This window comes from Syngnathus typhle, linkage group LG18 (genome assembly GCF_033458585.1).
Source record: "Syngnathus typhle isolate RoL2023-S1 ecotype Sweden linkage group LG18, RoL_Styp_1.0, whole genome shotgun sequence".
NCBI classification, from domain to species: Eukaryota; Metazoa; Chordata; class Actinopteri; order Syngnathiformes; family Syngnathidae; genus Syngnathus; species Syngnathus typhle.
Genome location: NC_083755.1, coordinates 804,380 through 822,398, shown reverse-complemented (window position 1 = coordinate 822,398; position 18,019 = coordinate 804,380). Strand labels below are relative to the sequence as shown.

The following is an 18,019-nucleotide window of genomic DNA, read 5'->3' as shown; positions in this document are numbered from 1 at the left end:
GCCACAATCGCCGCGGACCCCTGACGCCTACTTTGACGACCGATCCCCGCCCTAGCGGCGCGACAGGCCAACGCGCACTGGGGCGAGGATGCCCTGTCCTAGTTCGGAAGGCGCAGCAAGTACTTCCACGTCCCCGGGGGGAAGCAGCAAAGTCGGAGTAAGGAAAGCGCTGTACAGCGCGGGTGCGGAAACGGCTGGAGATTCCGAAGGCCCCCCCGCACCGCCCCGCCGCTCGCGCCACCTTCACCCCAGACCCTTCCAAGCCGACCCAGGGACGGTCGCGACGCACACCACAGGGGGAAGTGCGCCCGAAAGAGTCAGCCCCCCGCGACGCCCCAGGCGGCCGCCAATCCCAGCCGGGTTGAATTCCCCGATCGGACTGCGTTGTCCCCACCCATTTACCTCTCAACGGTTTCACGCCCTGTTGAACTCTCTCTTCAAAGTTCTTTTCAACTTTCCCTTAAGGTACTTGTCCTCTATCGGTCTCGTGCCAGTATTTAGCCTTAGATGGAGTTTACCACCTGATTTGGGCTGCATTCACAAACAACCCGACTCCGAGAAGGCCGCGCCCCGGCGCGCGGGGGGCCGCTACCGGCCTCACACCGTCCCTGGGCAGAGCCTATATCAGAAGGACTCGGGCCCCCTCCGCGCGGCGTCGGGCGCAACGACCTTCTGATTCAGCGCTGGGCTCTTCCCTCTTCGCTCGCCGCTACTGAGGGAATCCTGGTTAGTTTATTTTCCTCCGCTTAGTAATATGCTTAAATTCAGCGGGTCGTCTCGTCTGATCTGAGGTCGGAAATGAGGGGGTAGTAGGTGCGGCCGGCCGGGCTCGCTGGATCTTTCCGCGGCGCCGCCACGCCGACCGACCGCGGTGGGAACGGGACGCGGGCAGCGCGATGGTCGCTAACTCCACCGGCAGCCGCGCCCGGACCCGTTGCGGGAGGGTCGACGGGGAAGCGGACGTCGCAGGTCTGCACTTAAGGGGACGAGTGGGTGAAGGGGCCGGGACGAAGGCGGCAGCCGCGCGAACGTTGCACGGAAGTCGCGCCGACGGAGCCCGGGATTCCCTTCGCTCCCGATTGATATTCGAGCGACGCTCAGACAGGCGTGGCCCCGGAACGGACCCGGGGCCGCAAAGTGCGTTCGAAGTGTCGATGATCAATGTGTCCTGCAATTCACATTATAGTTCTCGCAGCTAGCTGCGTCCTTCATCGACGCACGGGCCGAGTGATCCACCGCTAAGAGTTGTACATTGTTTCTTTCGTTTCCGACGTGAGCGTCGAGGCGGACGGGGAGATGGCGTTATGCCGCGCGCGGACCCTCCGCCAGCGCCCAAAGACGCCGGGGCTTGCTGGCGCGGTAGCCGCCGTCCACCGCCGGACGGGGAAAGCTGGCGTTACGCCGTGCGCAGACCCTCCGCCGGCGCGCAAAGACGCCGGGGCTTGCTGGCGCGGTCGCCGCCGTCCACCGCCGCGCTTCCCTCAGCAGCGCGCCGTGGTTGCCAAGTTCCAACAATCAAAAATATGGTTTTTCCGACCTTCCGGCAACGGGTGCCACCCACCCGCCTCAGAACGTGCGTGTGGTGTGGACATTAAACCCCCCAGGGTCTGCCGAAGGCGGGCCGCGAGTTGGGTACCCGCCGCAATGGGTTATAGTTCTGAGTTGGAGGCCTCCGATGACACCGGGCCCGACCCCGGCCGTGGCCAACCCGAGACCAATTCAAGACAGCGAAGGAGAGTCCGGCCGGCGCTAGTCGAGCGGGCGCGCAGGGGCGGGGGGCGGACGGTGACGTCGCGCGACGGTGGGCGGGGGGGGCCGACGCCGGTGTGACTACCGGGCCTTCCCCACACACGACGCACGCGCGCGGGCCACATACCGACCAACCCCTTACCCGCGCGCCGGCGCCGGGGTCAATCTCTCTTGCATTGTTTGGGCGCGGCAGGAGAGGAGGCCAGCCCCGCGCGCCGGCGCCGCCCGCTCAGGTGTCGCCCCGGGTCCGTCCCGGCCGGCCAACCGCACTGGCCGTCCGGTTCCGGAGACGTCCGGGTTACCCTCCTTGGCGGGCCAGGGCGCGTGAGCCGCGGGAGTCCTTCCTCCGTCATCCTCCGCTCATCGCTTCGGTCTAAGGGGCCGGGCCCCCGCGTGCCGGCACCAAACGCCCCCCGGCTAAGGCGGGGCGAACGAGTGCGTGAGCCGCGGGAAAAGTCCCTTCCCCCGCCGTCCTCAACGGGTAGTTTCGCTGTACGGGCCGTGTGCACTTAGACTTGCATGGCTTAATCTTTGAGACAAGCATATGCTACTGGCAGGATCAACCAGGTAGGGGTGGGGGTCAGAAGGGGTTGCTCGGCCGAGCGGTTTCTGCGACATTTTCCGGACGCCACTCGCGTCAGCAGGGGCTTGCTGGGGTAAATGGTCTTCGCGAGCCTAGCGGGTGGGACGGGGCCTCCGGCCGGCAACGGAGCCTTCAAGCCGCTCGCTGAGGCCTTGACGAGAGGAGCCGGGCCGCACTCCGTAAGCTGATCCGTGTGAGCTGGCCCGCCCTTTAGCTGCCGCCGCCGCCGCGGTGTCGCTGTGTCTGCCGCGCGCATACTGTAGCCAGTTCAGACCCGTAGGACGCTGACGTCGCTTGGCAAGCGGCACCCGTCGGTCGGTAGGGGGACGGGCGGTTCGCGTGAGGGTTGGGGACGAAGCTCGGTAAGAGCGAACTCGGCAACGGGGGTGGCACGTCGGTCGGGCTTGGCCAGCGGGGGCCGAGGATGAACCGTGCGGGCACGGCGTTGGTCCGGGGGAAAGGCGTCGGCCTTCCAGGCCCGAGCTGGTGGAACGTGCGATGACCCAGGCGGGAAGCTGCGCCCCGTCCGAGTCAGACTCGTCGTTGCGGCCCGCTGAGGCTCGCTTCGTTTCCGTAAAGCGGAGGTCGGGGGCGCGGCGCTGTGCCGGCGACTTGCCCGCGCGAGGCACGCGCGCCGAGGCCCAAGCGGGAAGCTGCGCACGGGGACGGGCCGAGTCAGACTCGGTCGTTGCGGCCCGCCGGTCTCGCGCTGCGGCCAGGATGCGGAGTTGGATCGACACTGGTGGGAGACGGGGGGTCGAAGGGGTTCCGGCCGCCCCTCCGTGCTCAGCTCCGCTGTCACCCAGACGGGAAGCTGCGCCCCGTCCGAGTCAGACTCGGTCAGTGCGGCCCGCTGTGGCCAGCTGGCAACTATTTACGGAAGGGTACCGGCGCTCCCGACGAACCCGCCGGGGTGGCTGGTGACCAACGCTGCGTTCGGCGCTTATTGCTGCGACCGGGAGGGAAGCTGCGCCCCGTCCGAGTCAGACTTGGTCGTTGCGGCCCCCCCGAGCCCGCACGCCTCACGCGGAAGGTCATACGCCACCGGCGGCACGAAAGACGCCTCCCGCAACGCGGCAGTCGGGAAAGGCTATTCGGATAGTCAAGCAGAGTGGGACAGCACATCCCGCGGTGCCGTCTGGTTAGGCAAGGATTTGAGAAACAGCATTCGCGGTAGACCGGCGCGGCCGGCGGACTCCCACGCGGCGTGCCACGATCAGATTGCGTGCTCGGCCTCCGTTGATTTCCTCTAGGTGCGTGATTCGGGGCGTCTCGGTCTCGCTGCCGTACGGTCGCGCCAAAGCCTGCGGGGGCGGCGCGTAGCGCACGCTCTCGCGGCGGCCGAGGCGCTAGAGTGCGACCCGCAAGTGGGGAGGAACCGTCCACCCAACGCCGGCGCGAGCCGGGGCCGGTGGGGGCCCTACCAAGGCGGGTCATGAGTGCCAGTTGGTCAGTTCGGGAGAAGGGGAGGGTACTCGGAGGCCCGCCGGGAGCAGAGGGGGTCCGGAAGCTGAGGGGGGTGAAGGACGGCGGCCGGGAGCATACGGCCGTCCCCGGGAGGGGGGTGTTTGTTCACACGCGATTCTGCCAGTCGTTCCCACCGGCCTGTGTTTAAGGAGGCGGCCGGTCCTCCGTCCTTGGATGGATAACATTCGCAGATTTTCGCCCGGCCTGTGTTTAAGGAGGCGGCCGGTTCCTCTTTCCTTCGATGGATAACATTCGCAGATTTTCGCCCAGCCGGTGGTTTAAGGAGGCAGCTGGTTCCTCCTTCCTTGGATGTAGAACATTCGCAGATTTTCGCCCGGCCTATGTTTAGTGAGGCGGCCGATCCTCCACAGAGAGCGACCCGCAAGTGGGGAGGAACCGTCCACCCAACTTCGGCGCGAGCCGGGACCGGTGCCCGCGCGTCACCGGAGGTCGGCGCTCGTTTGCATGTATTAGCTCTAGAATTGCCACAGTTATCCAAGTAACTATGGAGCGATCAAAGGAACCATAACTGATTTAATGAGCCATTCGCAGTTTCGCTGTACGGGCCGTGTGCACTTAGACTTGCATGTCTTAATCTTTGAAACAAGCATATGCTACTGGCAGGATCAACCAGGTAGGGGTGGGGGTCAGAAGGGGTTGCTCGGCCGAGCGGTTTCTGCAACATTTTCCGGACGCCGCTCGCGTCAGCAGGGGCTTGCTGGGGTAAATGGTCTTCGCGAGCCTAGCGGGTGGGACGGGGCCTCCGGCCGGCAACGGAACCTTCAAGCCGCTCGCTGAGGCCTTGACGAGAGGAGCTGGGCCGCGCTCCGTAAGCTGATCCGTGTGAACTGGCCCGCCCTTTAGCTGCCGCCGCCGCCGCGGTGTCGCTGTGTCTGCCGCGCGCGTACTGTGGCCAGTTCAGACCTGTAGGACGCTGACGCTGATGTCGCTTGGCAAGCGGCTCCCGTCGGTCGGGGGACCGGCGGTTTGCGTGAGGGTTGGAGACGAAGCTCGGGAAGAGCGAACTCGGCAACGGGGGTGGCACGTCGGTCGGGCTTGGCCAGCGGGGGCCGAGGATGAACCGTGCGGGGGCCCGGAAGCTGAGGGGGGTGAAAGACGGCGGCCGGGAGCAGACGGCCGTCCCCGGGAGGGGGGTGTTTGTTTACGTGCCGACGCCGGAAGCAGGCGGCCGTCACGCGATTCTGCCAGTCGTTCCCACCGGCCTGTGTTTAAGGAGGCGGACGGTCCTCCGTCCTTGGATGGATAACATTCGCAAATTTTCGCCCAGCCTGTGTTTAAGGAGGCGGCCGGTTCCTCCTTCCTTGGATGGATAACATTCGCAGATTTTCGCCCGGCCTATGTTTAGTGAGGCGGCCGGTCCTCCCTCCTTGGATGGATAACATTCGCAGATTTTCGCCCGGCCTGTGTTTAAGGAGGCGGCCGGTTCCTCCTTCCTAGGACGGATAACACTCGCAGATTTTCGCCTGGCCTATGTTTAGTGAGGCGGCCGGTCCTCCCTCCTTGGATGGATAACATTCGCAGATTTTCGCCCGGCCTGTGTTTAAGGAGGCGGCCGGTTCCTCCTTCCTTGGATGGATAACATTCGCAGATTTTCGCCCGGCCTAAGGAGGCGGCCGGTTCCTCCTTCCTAGGACGGATAACACTCGCATATTTTCGCCCGGCCTATGTTTAGTGAGGCGGCCGGTCCTCCCTCCTTGGATGGATAACATTCGCAGATTTTCGCCCGGCCTGTGTTTAAGGAGGCGGCCGGTTCCTCCTTCCTTGGATGGATAACATTCGCAGATTTTCGCCCGGCCTAAGGAGGCGGCCTGTTCCTCTTTCCTAGGACGGATAACACTCGCAGATTTTCGCCCGGCCTATGTTTAGTGAGGCGGCCGGTCCTCCCTCCTTGGATGGATAACATTCGCAGATTTTCGCCCGGCCTGTGTTTAAGGAGGCGGCCGGTTCCTCCTTCCTTGGATGGATAACATTCGCAGATTTTCGCCCGGCCTATGTTTAGTGAGGCGGCCGGTTCTCCGTCCTTGGATGGATAACATTCGCAGATTTTCGCCCGGCCTGTGTTTAAGGAGGCGGCCGGTTCCTCCTTCCTTGGATGGATAACATTCGTTGATTTTCGCCTGGCCTATGTTTAGTGAGGCGGCCGGTCCTCCACGGAGAGCGACCCGCAAGTAGGGGGAACCGTCCACCCAACGCCGGCGGGAGGCCCTACCAAGGCGGGTCTCATTGCCTGTCGGTCAGTTTGGGAGAAGGTGGGGGTACTCGGAGGCCCGCCGGGAGCAGACGGGGGTCCGGAAGGTGAGGGGGTGAAGGACGGCGGCCGGGAGGAGACGGCCGTCCCCGGAAGGGGGGTGTTCGTTCACGTGCGGACGCCGGGAGCTGGCGGCTGTCACGCGGTTCTGCCAGTCGTTCCCACCGGCCTGTGTTTAAGGAGGCGGCCGGTCCTCCACGAGATTCTTCCAAACGTTCCACCGGCCTGTGTTTAAGGAGGCGGCCGGTCCTCCCCGTCGTTCCGCCAGCCTGTGTTTAAGGAGGCGGCCGGTCCTCCACTATTCCTTCCTTGGATGTAAAACATGTAGCACTTTGAAAATTTTCGAGCAATGTGGCACTTTGAAAATTTTCGAGCAATGTGGCACTTTGAAAATTTTCGAAAGTTTTTGTACTTAGAAAATGTTTTGCTCTTGCACTTCCAGAGTGCTTTGCCGTAGCTCCTAGGTTCGCTGTCCGAGCAGGTGAACACTTTTTTGGGGGAACACAACGCTAGAAACACCAGCCGCCTGGTTCTCGGGGCAAAATTTTGTGTTCCCCACACTCGTTCTGACTACGTATATTTTGCGATTTGGGGGTAAAGGTAATGAGTACAGTGACTAGGGGGACCAACTCATCGTACTCTGGCGCACCAACAGACCAAAGCTGGTACTGCACCTACCCCTGGTACCCCAACCCCTGGTACCTAAAGACACTTTGAAAATTTTCGCCAAATTCCGGAGGGAGCTCCAGGGCGAGAGGCTGATTTTTCGCTATTTGCGGCCGACCGCGGAACCAGCGCGGAGCGGACACTTTACGGCGCAAGAGCCGTTGGCACTTAGAAATTTTTCGCCTGAGTTGGCACGAGCTCCAGGAGGAGAGGCTGATTTTTCGCCATTTGTGGCCGACCGCGGGAACCAGCCAAAGCAGACACTTTACGGCGCAAGAGCCGTTGGCACTTAGAAATCTTTCGCGAAAGTTGGCGCGAGCTCCAGGGGAAGAGGCTGATTTTCTGCTATTTGTGGCCGACCGCGGGAACCAGCCAAAGCGGACACTTTACGGCGCAAGAGCCGTTGGCACTTAGAAATTTTTCGCCTGAGTTGGCGCGAGCTCCAGGAGGAGAGGCTGATTTTTCGCCATTTGTGGCTGACCGCGGGAACCAGCGCGGAGCGGACACTTAACGGCGCAAGAGCCGTTGGCACTTAGAAATCTTTCGCGAAAGTTGGCGCGAGCTCCAGGGGAAGAGGCTGATTTTCTGCTATTTGTGACCGACCGCGGGAACCAGCCAAAGCGGACACTTTATGGCGCAAGAGCCGTTGACACTTAAAACATTTTCACCTGAGTTGGCGCGAGCTCCAGGAGGAGAGGCTGATATTTCGCCATTTGTGGCTGACCGCGGGAACCAGCGCGGAGCGGACACTTAACGGCGCAAGAGCCGTTGGCACTTAGAATTTTTTCGCCTGAGTCGGTGCGACATCCAGGAGGAGAGGCTGATTTTTCGCTCTTTGTGGCCGACACCGGGAACCAGCGCGGAGCGGACACTTGACCGCGCAAGAGCCGTTGGCACTTCGGAAATATTCGCCAGAGTCGGCGCGAGCTCCAGGAGGAGAGGCTGATTTTTCGCTCTTTGTGGCCGACACCGGGAACCAGCGCGGAGCGGACACTTGACCGCGCAAGAGCCGTTGGCACTTAGGAAATATTCGCCAGAGTCGGGGCGAGCTGCAGGAGGAGAGGCCACTCGGACAGCTTGTGCGGCAGCCCACGCTCGTACTTACAAAATATTCTGAAATTATCACCGACTTCCGTGGTGGAGAGGCCGAGTTTTCACCTTTTTGGGCCGACCGGGGAACCGTCGCACCTCGGACAGCTTGTGCGGCAGCCCACGCTTGCACTTAGAAAATATTCTGAAATTCTCACCGAGCTCCGTGTTGGAATTTTCGCCATTCGGATCCGACCAGGGAACCAGCGCGCCTCGGACAGATTGCGTGTCAGCCCTCGGTGACACTTAGAAAATATTCGCAAAATTTGATTGGACGTCCAGGACCGCTTTCTCACAGTCGCTGTCCGACCGGGGAACCGTCTGCACACAGAAACATTTTCAAAAAGAAAAAAAAAGTCTTCTGCATATACGTGCTGACTATATTTTGCGATTACGGGGTAAAGGGGATGAGTTCAGTAACTAGGGGGACCAACTCATCGTATTCTGGCGCACCAACAGACCAAAGCTGGTACTGCATCAGAGCTTACCCCTGGTACCTGAGCGCTCGCCCCTGGTACCTGAGCGCTTGCCCCTGGTACCTAAGAGCTACCCCGGCTGCCGCGAGCGATGCCCGGCGAGGCTTCCAGAGCCTCGGCTAAGAATTTTCGACGGCCCTCTGGTCTTCCAGCGGAGCTCCGGCCGGTCCTCGGGGGGCCTTTCCGCCTAATTTTTGACGCCCGATTAGGCTTCCAGGGCCGCAGCTAAGCATTTTTAACCAATTATGGAGCTTTTTGAGGACTTCCAGCTGGAGCTCCAGGGCCGTTCCGCCTAACTTTTTACGCCCGATTAGGCTTCCAGGGACGCGGCTAAGCATTTTTAACCGATTATGGAGCTTTTTTGGGACCTCCAGGTGGAGCTCCAGGGCCGTTCCGCCTAGCTTTTTACGCCCGATTACGCTTCCAGGGATGCGGCTAAGCATTTTTAACCGATTATGGAGCTTTTTTGGGACCTCCAGGTGGAGCTCCAGGGCCGTTGCGCCTAGCTTTTTACGCCCGATTACGCTTCCAGGGACGCGGCTAAGCATTTTAAACCGATTATGGAGCTTTTTTGGGACCTCCAGCTGGAGCTCCAGGGCCGTTCCGCCTAACGTTTTACGCCCGATTAGGCTTCCAGGGACGCGGCTAAGCATTTTTAACAGATTATGGAGCTTTTTGAGGACTTCCATGTGGAGCTCCAGGGCCGTTCCGCCTAACTTTTTACGCCCAATTGGGCTTCCAGGGCCGCAGCTAAGCATTTTAACCGATTATGGAGGTTTTTGCGGACCTCCAGGTGGAGCTCCAGGGCCGTTCCGCCTAACCTTTTACGCCCGATTGGGCTTCCAGGGACCCGGCTAAGCATTTTTAACAGATTATGGAGCTTTTCGAGGACTTCCATGTGGAGCTCCAGGGCCATTCCGCCTAACTTTTTACGCCCGATTGGGCTTCCAGGGCCGCGGCTAATCATTTTTAACAGGTTATGGAGCTTTTTGAGGACTTCCAGGTGGAGCTCCATAGCCGTTCCGCCTAACTTTTCACGCCCCATTTGGCTTCAAGGCCGCGGCTAAGCATTTTTAAAAGGTTATGGAGCTTTTTGAGGACTTCCGGCTGGAGCTCCAGGGCCGCTCCGCCTAACTTTTTACGCCCGATTGGGCTTCCAGGGACGCGGCTAAGCATTTTTAACAGGTTATGGAGCTTTTTGAGGACCTCCATGTGGAGCTCCAGGGCCGTTCCGCCTAAACTTTTACGCCCGATTGGGCTTCCAGGGCCGCGGCTAAGCATTTTTAACAGATTATGGATGTTTTTACGGACCTCCAGGTGGAGCTCCAGGGCCGTTCCGCCTAACCTTTTACACCCGATTGGGCTTCCAGGGACCCGGCTAAGCATTTTTAACAGATTATGGAGCTTTTTGAGAACTTCCATGTGGAGCTCCAGGGCCGTTCCGCCTAACTTTTTACGCCCGATTGGGCTTCCAGGGCCGCGGCTAAGCATTTTTAACAGATTATGGAGCTTTTTGCGGACTTCCGGCTGGAGATCCAGGGCCGCTCTGCCTAACCTTTTACGCCCGATTGGGCTTCCAGGCCCGCGGCTAAGCATTTTTAACCGATTATGGAGGTTTTTGCGGACCTCCAGGTGGAGCTCCAGGGCCGTTCCGCCTAACCTTTTACGCCCGATTGGGCTTCCAGGGCCGCGGCTAAGCATTTTTAACCGATTATGGAGGTTTTTGCGGACCTCCAGGTGGAGCTCCAGGGCCGTTCCGCCTAACCTTTTGCGCCTGATTGGGCTTCCAGGGACCCGGCTAAGCATTTTTAACAGATTATGGAGCTTTTTGCGGACCTCCAGGTGGAGCTCCAGGGCCATTCCGCCTAACCTTTTACGCCCGATTGGGCTTCCAGGGACCCGGCTAAGCATTTTTAACAGATTATGGAGCTTTTTGAGGACTTCCATGTGGAGCTCCAGGGCCGTTCCGCCTAACTTTTCACGCCCCATTTGGCTTCCAGGGCCGCGGCTAAGCATTTTTAACAGATTATGGAGCTTTTTGCGGACTTCCGGCTGGAGCTCCAGGGCCGCTCCGCCTAACTTTTTACGTCCGATTGGGCTTCCAGGGACCCGGCTAAGCATTTTTAACCGATTATGGAGGTTTTTGCGGACCTCCAGGTGGAGCTTTAGGGCCGTTCCGCCTAACCTTTTACGCCCGATTGGGCGTCCAGGGACCCGGCTAAGCATTTTTAACAGATTATGGAGCTTTTTGCGGACCTCCAGGTGGAGCTCCAGAGCCGTTCCGCCTAACTTTTCACGCCCGATTTGGTTTCCAGGGACGCGGCTAAGCATTTTTAAAAGATTATGGAGCTTTTTGCGGGCCTCCAACTGGAGCTCATTCGCGCGAGACCGAAAGAAAAAGAACGGCATGAAAATAAAGAATCGAAAAAGCGCGATTTTTTTCAACCGGGGCTCAGGGAGTCCTAACCGGGGCGCCACCCCGGCTCGCCCCGGCTTGGCTACGCCTCTGTGCCAACCTAACCAGAGTGATGGGAGCGGCACAATTCAGAAAAAGTGCTCAGCTCGTCAAGAAAATGCGATTTAAGCAATAAAATTAAAAATGCTTATAAAACATAAACCAAACGTTGTAGGTGGTCATTTCTTCATGCGCAGTGATGAAATCAGCACTCTGAAGCACCCAAGAGCGCTTTTTTCTATGCCAACCTAACCAGAGTGACGGGAGCGGCACCATTCAGAAAAAGTGCTCAGCTCGTCGAGAAAATGCGATTTAAGCAATAAAATTAAAAATGCTTATAAAACATAAACCAAACGTTGCAGGTGGTCATTTCTTAATGCGCAGTGATACACTCGGCACTCTGAAGCACCCGAGAGCGCTTTTTTATATGCCAACCTAACCAGAGTGACGGGAGCGGCGCCGTTCAGAAAAAGTGCTCAGCTCGTCGAGAAAATGCGATTTAAGCAATAAAATTAAAAATGCTTATAAAACATAAACCAAACGTTGTAGATGGTCATTTCTTAATGCGCAGTAATAAACTCGGCACTCTGAAGCACCCGAGAGCGCTATTTAATATGCCAACCTAACCAGAGTGACGGGAGCGGCACCATTCAGAAAAAGTGCTCAGCTCGTCGAGAAAATGCGATTTAAGCAATAAAATTAAAAATGCTTATAAAACATAAACCAAACGCTGTAGATGGTAATTTCTTAATGTGCAGTGATAAACTCGGCACTCTGAAGCACCCGAGAGCGCTTTTTTATATGCCAACCTAACCAGAGTGACGGGAGCGGCACCGTTCAGAAAAAGTGCTCAGCTCGTCGAGAAAATGCGATTTAAGCAATAAAATTAAAAATGCTTATAAAACATAAACCAAACGTTGTAGATGGTCATTTCTTAATGCGCAGTAATAAACTCAGCACTCTGAAGCACCCGAGAGCGCTTTTTTATATGCCAACCTAACCAGAGTGACGGGAATGGCACCATTCAGAAAAAGATCTCAGCTCATCGAGAAAATGCAATTTAAGCAATAAAATTAAAAATGCCTATAAAACATAAACCAAACGCTGTAGATGGTAATTTCTTCATGCGCAGTGATAAACTCGGCACAATAAAGCACACGAGAGCGTATTTTTCGATGCCAACCTAACCAGAGTCACGGGAGCGGCACAATTCAGAAAAAGTGCTCAGCTCGCCGAGAAAATGCGATTTAAGCAATAAAATTAAAAATGCTTATAAAACATAAACCAAACGTTGTAGGTGGTCATTCCTTCATGCGCAGTGATAAACTCGGCACTCTAAAGCACCCGAGAGCGTTTTTTTCGATGCCAACCTAACCAGAGTGACGGGAGCGGCACAATTCAGAAAAAGTGCTCAGCTCGCCGAGAAAATGCGATTTAAGCAATAAAATTAAAAATGCTTATAAAACATAAACCAAACGTTGGAGGTGGTCTTTTCTTAATGCGCAGTAATAAACTCGGCACTCTAAAGCACCCGAGAGCGTTTTTTTCGATGCCAACCTAACCAGAGTGACGGGAGCGGCACAATTCAGAAAAAGTGCTCAGCCCGCCGAGAAAATGCGATTTAAGCAATAAAATTAAAAATGCTTATAAAACATAAACCAAACGTTGTAGGTGGTCATTTCTTAATGCGCGGTAATAAACTCGGCACTCTGAAGCACCCGAGAGCGCTTTTTTATATGCCAACCTAACCAGAGTGACGGGAGCGGCACCATTCAGAAAAAGTGCTCAGCTCGTCAAGAAAATGCGATTTAAGCAATAAAATTAAAAATGCTTATAAAACATAAACCAAACGCTGTACATGGTAATTTCTTCATGCGCAGTGATAAACTCGGCACTCTGAAGCACCCGAGAGCGCTTTTTTATATGCCAACCTAACCAGAGTGACGGGACCGGCACAATTCAGAAAAAGTGCTCAGCTCGCAGAGAAAATGCGATTTAAGCAATAAAATTAAAAATGCTTATAAAACATAAACCAAACATTGTAGGTGGTCATTTCTTCATGCGCAGTGATAAACTCGGCACTCTAAAGCACCCGAGAGCGTTTTTTTCGATGCCAACCTAACCAGAGTGACGGGAGCGGCACAATTTAGAAAAAGTGCTCAGCTCGCCGAGAAAATGCGATTTAAGCAATAAAATTAAAAATGCTTATAAAACATAAACCAAACGTTGTAGGTGGTCATTTCTTCATGCGCAGTGATAAACTCGGCACTCTAAAGGACCCGAGAGCGTTTTTTTTTATGCCAACCTAACCAGAGTGACGGGAGCGGCACAATTCAGAAAAAGTGCTCAGCTCGCCGAGAAAATGCGATTTAAGCAATTAAATTAAAAATGCCTTTAAAACATAAACCAAACGTTGGAGGTGGTCATTTCTTCATGCACAGTGATAAACTCGGCACTCTAAAGCACCCGAGAGCTTTTTTCTCGATGCCAACCTAACCAGAGTGACGGGAGCGGCACAATTCAGAAAAAGTGCTCAGCTCGCCGAGAAAATGCGATTTAAGCAATAAAATTAAAAATGCTTATAAAACATAAACCAAACGTTGGAGGTGGTCATTTCTTCATGCGCAGTAATAAACTCGGCACTCTGAAGCACCCGAGAGCGCTTTTTTATATGCCAACCTAACCAGAGTGACGGGAGCGGCACCATTCAGAAAAAGTGCTCAGCTCGTCAAGAAAATGCGATTTAAGCAATAAAATTAAAAATGCTTATAAAACATAAACCAAACGTTGTAGATGGTCATTTCTTAATGCGCAGTGATAAACTCGGCACTCTAAAGCACCCGAGAGCGTTTTTTTCGATGCCAACCTAACCAGAGTGACGGGAGCGGCACCATTCAGAAAAAGTACTCAGCTCGCCGAGAAAATGCGATTTAAGCAATAAAATTAAAAATGCTTATAAAACATAAACCAAACGTTGGAGGTGGTCATTTCTTCATGCGCAGTGATAAACTCGGCACTCTAAAGCACCCGAGAGCGTTTTTTTGATGCCAACCTAACCAGAGTGACGGGAGCGGCACAATTCAGAAAAAGTGCTCAGCTCGCCGAGAAAATGCGATTTAAGCAATAAAATTAAAAATGCTTATAAAACATAAACCAAACTTTGGAGGTGGTCATTTCTTCATGCGCAGTGATAAACTCGGCACTCTAAAGCACCCGAGAGCGTTTTTTTCGATGCCAACCTAACCAGAAGGACGGGAGCGGCACAATTCAGAAAAAGTGCTCAGCTCGCCGAGAAAATGCGATTTAAGCAATAAAATTAAAAATGCTTATAAAACATAAACCAAACGTTGGAGGTGGTCATTTCTTCATGCGCAGTGATAAACTCGGCACTCTAAAGCACCCGAGAGGATTTTTTTCGATGCCAACCTAACCAGAGTGACGGGAGCGGCACAATTCAGAAAAAGTGCTCAGCTCGCCGAGAAAATGCGATTTTAAGCAATAAAATTAAAAATGCTTATAAAACATAAACCAAACGTTGGAGGTGGTCCTTTCTTCATGCGCAGTGATAAACTCGGCACTCTAAAGCACCCGAGAGCGTTTTTTTTTATGCCAACCTAACCAGAGTGACGGGAGCGGCACAATTCACAAAAAGTGCTCAGCTCGCCGAGAAAATGCGATTTAAGCAATAAAATTAAAAATGCTTATAAAACATAAACCAAACGTTGGAGGTGGTCATTTCTTCATGCGCAGTGATAAACTCGGCACTCTAAAGCACCCGAGAGCGTTTTTTTCGATGCCAACCTAACCAGAGTGACGGGAGCGGCACAATTCAGAAAAACGCTGTAGATGGTAATTTCTTAATGCGCAGTGATAAACTCGGCACTCTGAAGCACCCGAGAGCGCTATTTAATATGCCAACCTAACCAGAGTGACGGGAGCGGCACCATTCAGAAAAAGTGCTCAGCTCGTCGAGAAAATGCGATTTAAGCAATAAAATTAAAAATGCTTATAAAACATAAACCAAACGCTGTAGATGGTAATTTCTTAATGTGCAGTGATAAACTCGGCACTCTGAAGCACCCGAGAGCGCTTTTTTATATGCCAACCTAACCAGAGTGACGGGAGCGGCACCGTTCAGAAAAAGTGCTCAGCTCGTCGAGAAAATGCGATTTAAGCAATAAAATTAAAAATGCTTATAAAACATAAACCAAACGTTGTAGATGGTCATTTCTTAATGCGCAGTAATAAACTCAGCACTCTGAAGCACCCGAGAGCGCTTTTGTATATGCCAACCTAACCAGAGTGACGGGAATGGCACCATTCAGAAAAAGATCTCAGCTCATCGAGAAAATGCAATTTAAGCAATAAAATTAAAAATGCCTATAAAACATAAACCAAACGCTGTAGATGGTAATTTCTTCATGCGCAGTGATAAACTCGGCACAATAAAGCACACGAGAGCGTATTTTTCGATGCCAACCTAACCAGAGTCACGGGAGCGGCACAATTCAGAAAAAGTGCTCAGCTCGCCGAGAAAATGCGATTTAAGCAATAAAATTAAAAATGCTTATAAAACATAAACCAAACGTTGTAGGTGGTCATTCCTTCATGCGCAGTGATAAACTCGGCACTCTAAAGCACCCGAGAGCGTTTTTTTCGATGCCAACCTAACCAGAGTGACGGGAGCGGCACAATTCAGAAAAAGTGCTCAGCTCGCCGAGAAAATGCGATTTAAGCAATAAAATTAAAAATGCTTATAAAACATAAACCAAACGTTGGAGGTGGTCTTTTCTTAATGCGCAGTAATAAACTCGGCACTCTAAAGCACCCGAGAGCGTTTTTTTCGATGCCAACCTAACCAGAGTGACGGGAGCGGCACAATTCAGAAAAAGTGCTCAGCCCGCCGAGAAAATGCGATTTAAGCAATAAAATTAAAAATGCTTATAAAACATAAACCAAACGTTGTAGGTGGTCATTTCTTAATGCGCGGTAATAAACTCGGCACTTTGAAGCACCCGAGAGCGCTTTTTTATATGCCAACCTAACCAGAGTGACGGGAGCGGCACCATTCAGAAAAAGTGCTCAGCTCGTCAAGAAAATGCGATTTAAGCAATAAAATTAAAAATGCTTATAAAACATAAACCAAACGTTGTAGGTGGTCATTTCTTCATGCGCAGTGATAAACTCGGCACTCTAAAGGACCCGAGAGCGTTTTTTTTTATGCCAACCTAACCAGAGTGACGGGAGCGGCACAATTCAGAAAAAGTGCTCAGCTCGCCGAGAAAATGCGATTTAAGCAATAAAATTAAAAATGCCTTTAAAACATAAACCAAACGTTGGAGGTGGTCATTTCTTCATGCGCAGTGATAAACTCGGCACTCTAAAGCACCCGAGAGCTTTTTTCTCGATGCCAACCTAACCAGAGTGACGGGAGCGGCACAATTCAGAAAAAGTGCTCAGCTCGCCGAGAAAATGCGATTTAAGCAATAAAATTAAAAATGCTTATAAAACATAAACCAAACGTTGGAGGTGGTCATTTCTTCATGCGCAGTAATAAACTCGGCACTCTGAAGCACCCGAGAGCGCTTTTTTATATGCCAACCTAACCAGAGTGACGGGAGCGGCACCATTCAGAAAAAGTGCTCAGCTCGTCAAGAAAATGCGATTTAAGCAATAAAATTAAAAATGCTTATAAAACATAAACCAAACGTTGTAGATGGTCATTTCTTAATGCGCAGTGATAAACTCGGCACTCTAAAGCACCCGAGAGCGTTTTTTTCGATGCCAACCTAACCAGAGTGACGGGAGCGGCACCATTCAGAAAAAGTACTCAGCTCGCCGAGAAAATGCGATTTAAGCAATAAAATTAAAAATGCTTATAAAACATAAACCAAACGTTGGAGGTGGTCATTTCTTCATGCGCAGTGATAAACTCGGCACTCTAAAGCACCCGAGAGCGTTTTTTTGATGCCAACCTAACCAGAGTGACGGGAGCGGCACAATTCAGAAAAAGTGCTCAGCTCGCCGAGAAAATGCGATTTAAGCAATAAAATTAAAAATGCTTATAAAACATAAACCAAACTTTGGAGGTGGTCATTTCTTCATGCGCAGTGATAAACTCGGCACTCTAAAGCACCCGAGAGCGTTTTTTTCGATGCCAACCTAACCAGAAGGACGGGAGCGGCACAATTCAGAAAAAGTGCTCAGCTCGCCGAGAAAATGCGATTTAAGCAATAAAATTAAAAATGCTTATAAAACATAAACCAAACGTTGGAGGTGGTAATTTCTTCATGCGCAGTGATAAACTCGGCACTCTAAAGCACCCGAGAGGATTTTTTTCGATGCCAACCTAACCAGAGTGACGGGAGCGGCACAATTCAGAAAAAGTGCTCAGCTCGCCGAGAAAATGCGATTTTAAGCAATAAAATTAAAAATGCTTATAAAACATAAACCAAACGTTGGAGGTGGTCCTTTCTTCATGCGCAGTGATAAACTCGGCACTCTAAAGCACCCGAGAGCGTTTTTTTTTATGCCAACCTAACCAGAGTGACGGGAGCGGCACAATTCACAAAAAGTGCTCAGCTCGCCGAGAAAATGCGATTTAAGCAATAAAATTAAAAATGCTTATAAAACATAAACCAAACGTTGGAGGTGGTCATTTCTTCATGCGCAGTGATAAACTCGGCACTCTAAAGCACCCGAGAGCGTTTTTTTCGATGCCAACCTAACCAGAGTGACGGGAGCGGCACAATTCAGAAAAACGCTGTAGATGGTAATTTCTTAATGCGCAGTGATAAACTCGGCACTCTGAAGCACCCGAGAGCGCTATTTAATATGCCAACCTAACCAGAGTGACGGGAGCGGCACCATTCAGAAAAAGTGCTCAGCTCGTCGAGAAAATGCGATTTAAGCAATAAAATTAAAAATGCTTATAAAACATAAACCAAACGCTGTAGATGGTAATTTCTTAATGTGCAGTGATAAACTCGGCACTCTGAAGCACCCGAGAGCGCTTTTTTATATGCCAACCTAACCAGAGTGACGGGAGCGGCACCGTTCAGAAAAAGTGCTCAGCTCGTCGAGAAAATGCGATTTAAGCAATAAAATTAAAAATGCTTATAAAACATAAACCAAACGTTGTAGATGGTCATTTCTTAATGCGCAGTAATAAACTCAGCACTCTGAAGCACCCGAGAGCGCTTTTTTATATGCCAACCTAACCAGAGTGACGGGAATGGCACCATTCAGAAAAAGATCTCAGCTCA

The 18,019-nt window shown here is 53.0% G+C and overlaps 1 non-coding gene across 1 annotated transcript; it reads right to left on the bottom strand.

Moving 5' to 3' along the window:
- Positions 1 to 1,091: 1,091 nt before the first annotated feature.
- LOC133143293 (5.8S ribosomal RNA) lies at positions 1,092 to 1,247 on the bottom strand. The gene has a single exon (XR_009710405.1). It is a non-coding gene; the product is annotated as a 5.8S ribosomal RNA (ribosomal RNA).
- Between the last annotated feature and the right edge of the window lie 16,772 nt (positions 1,248 to 18,019).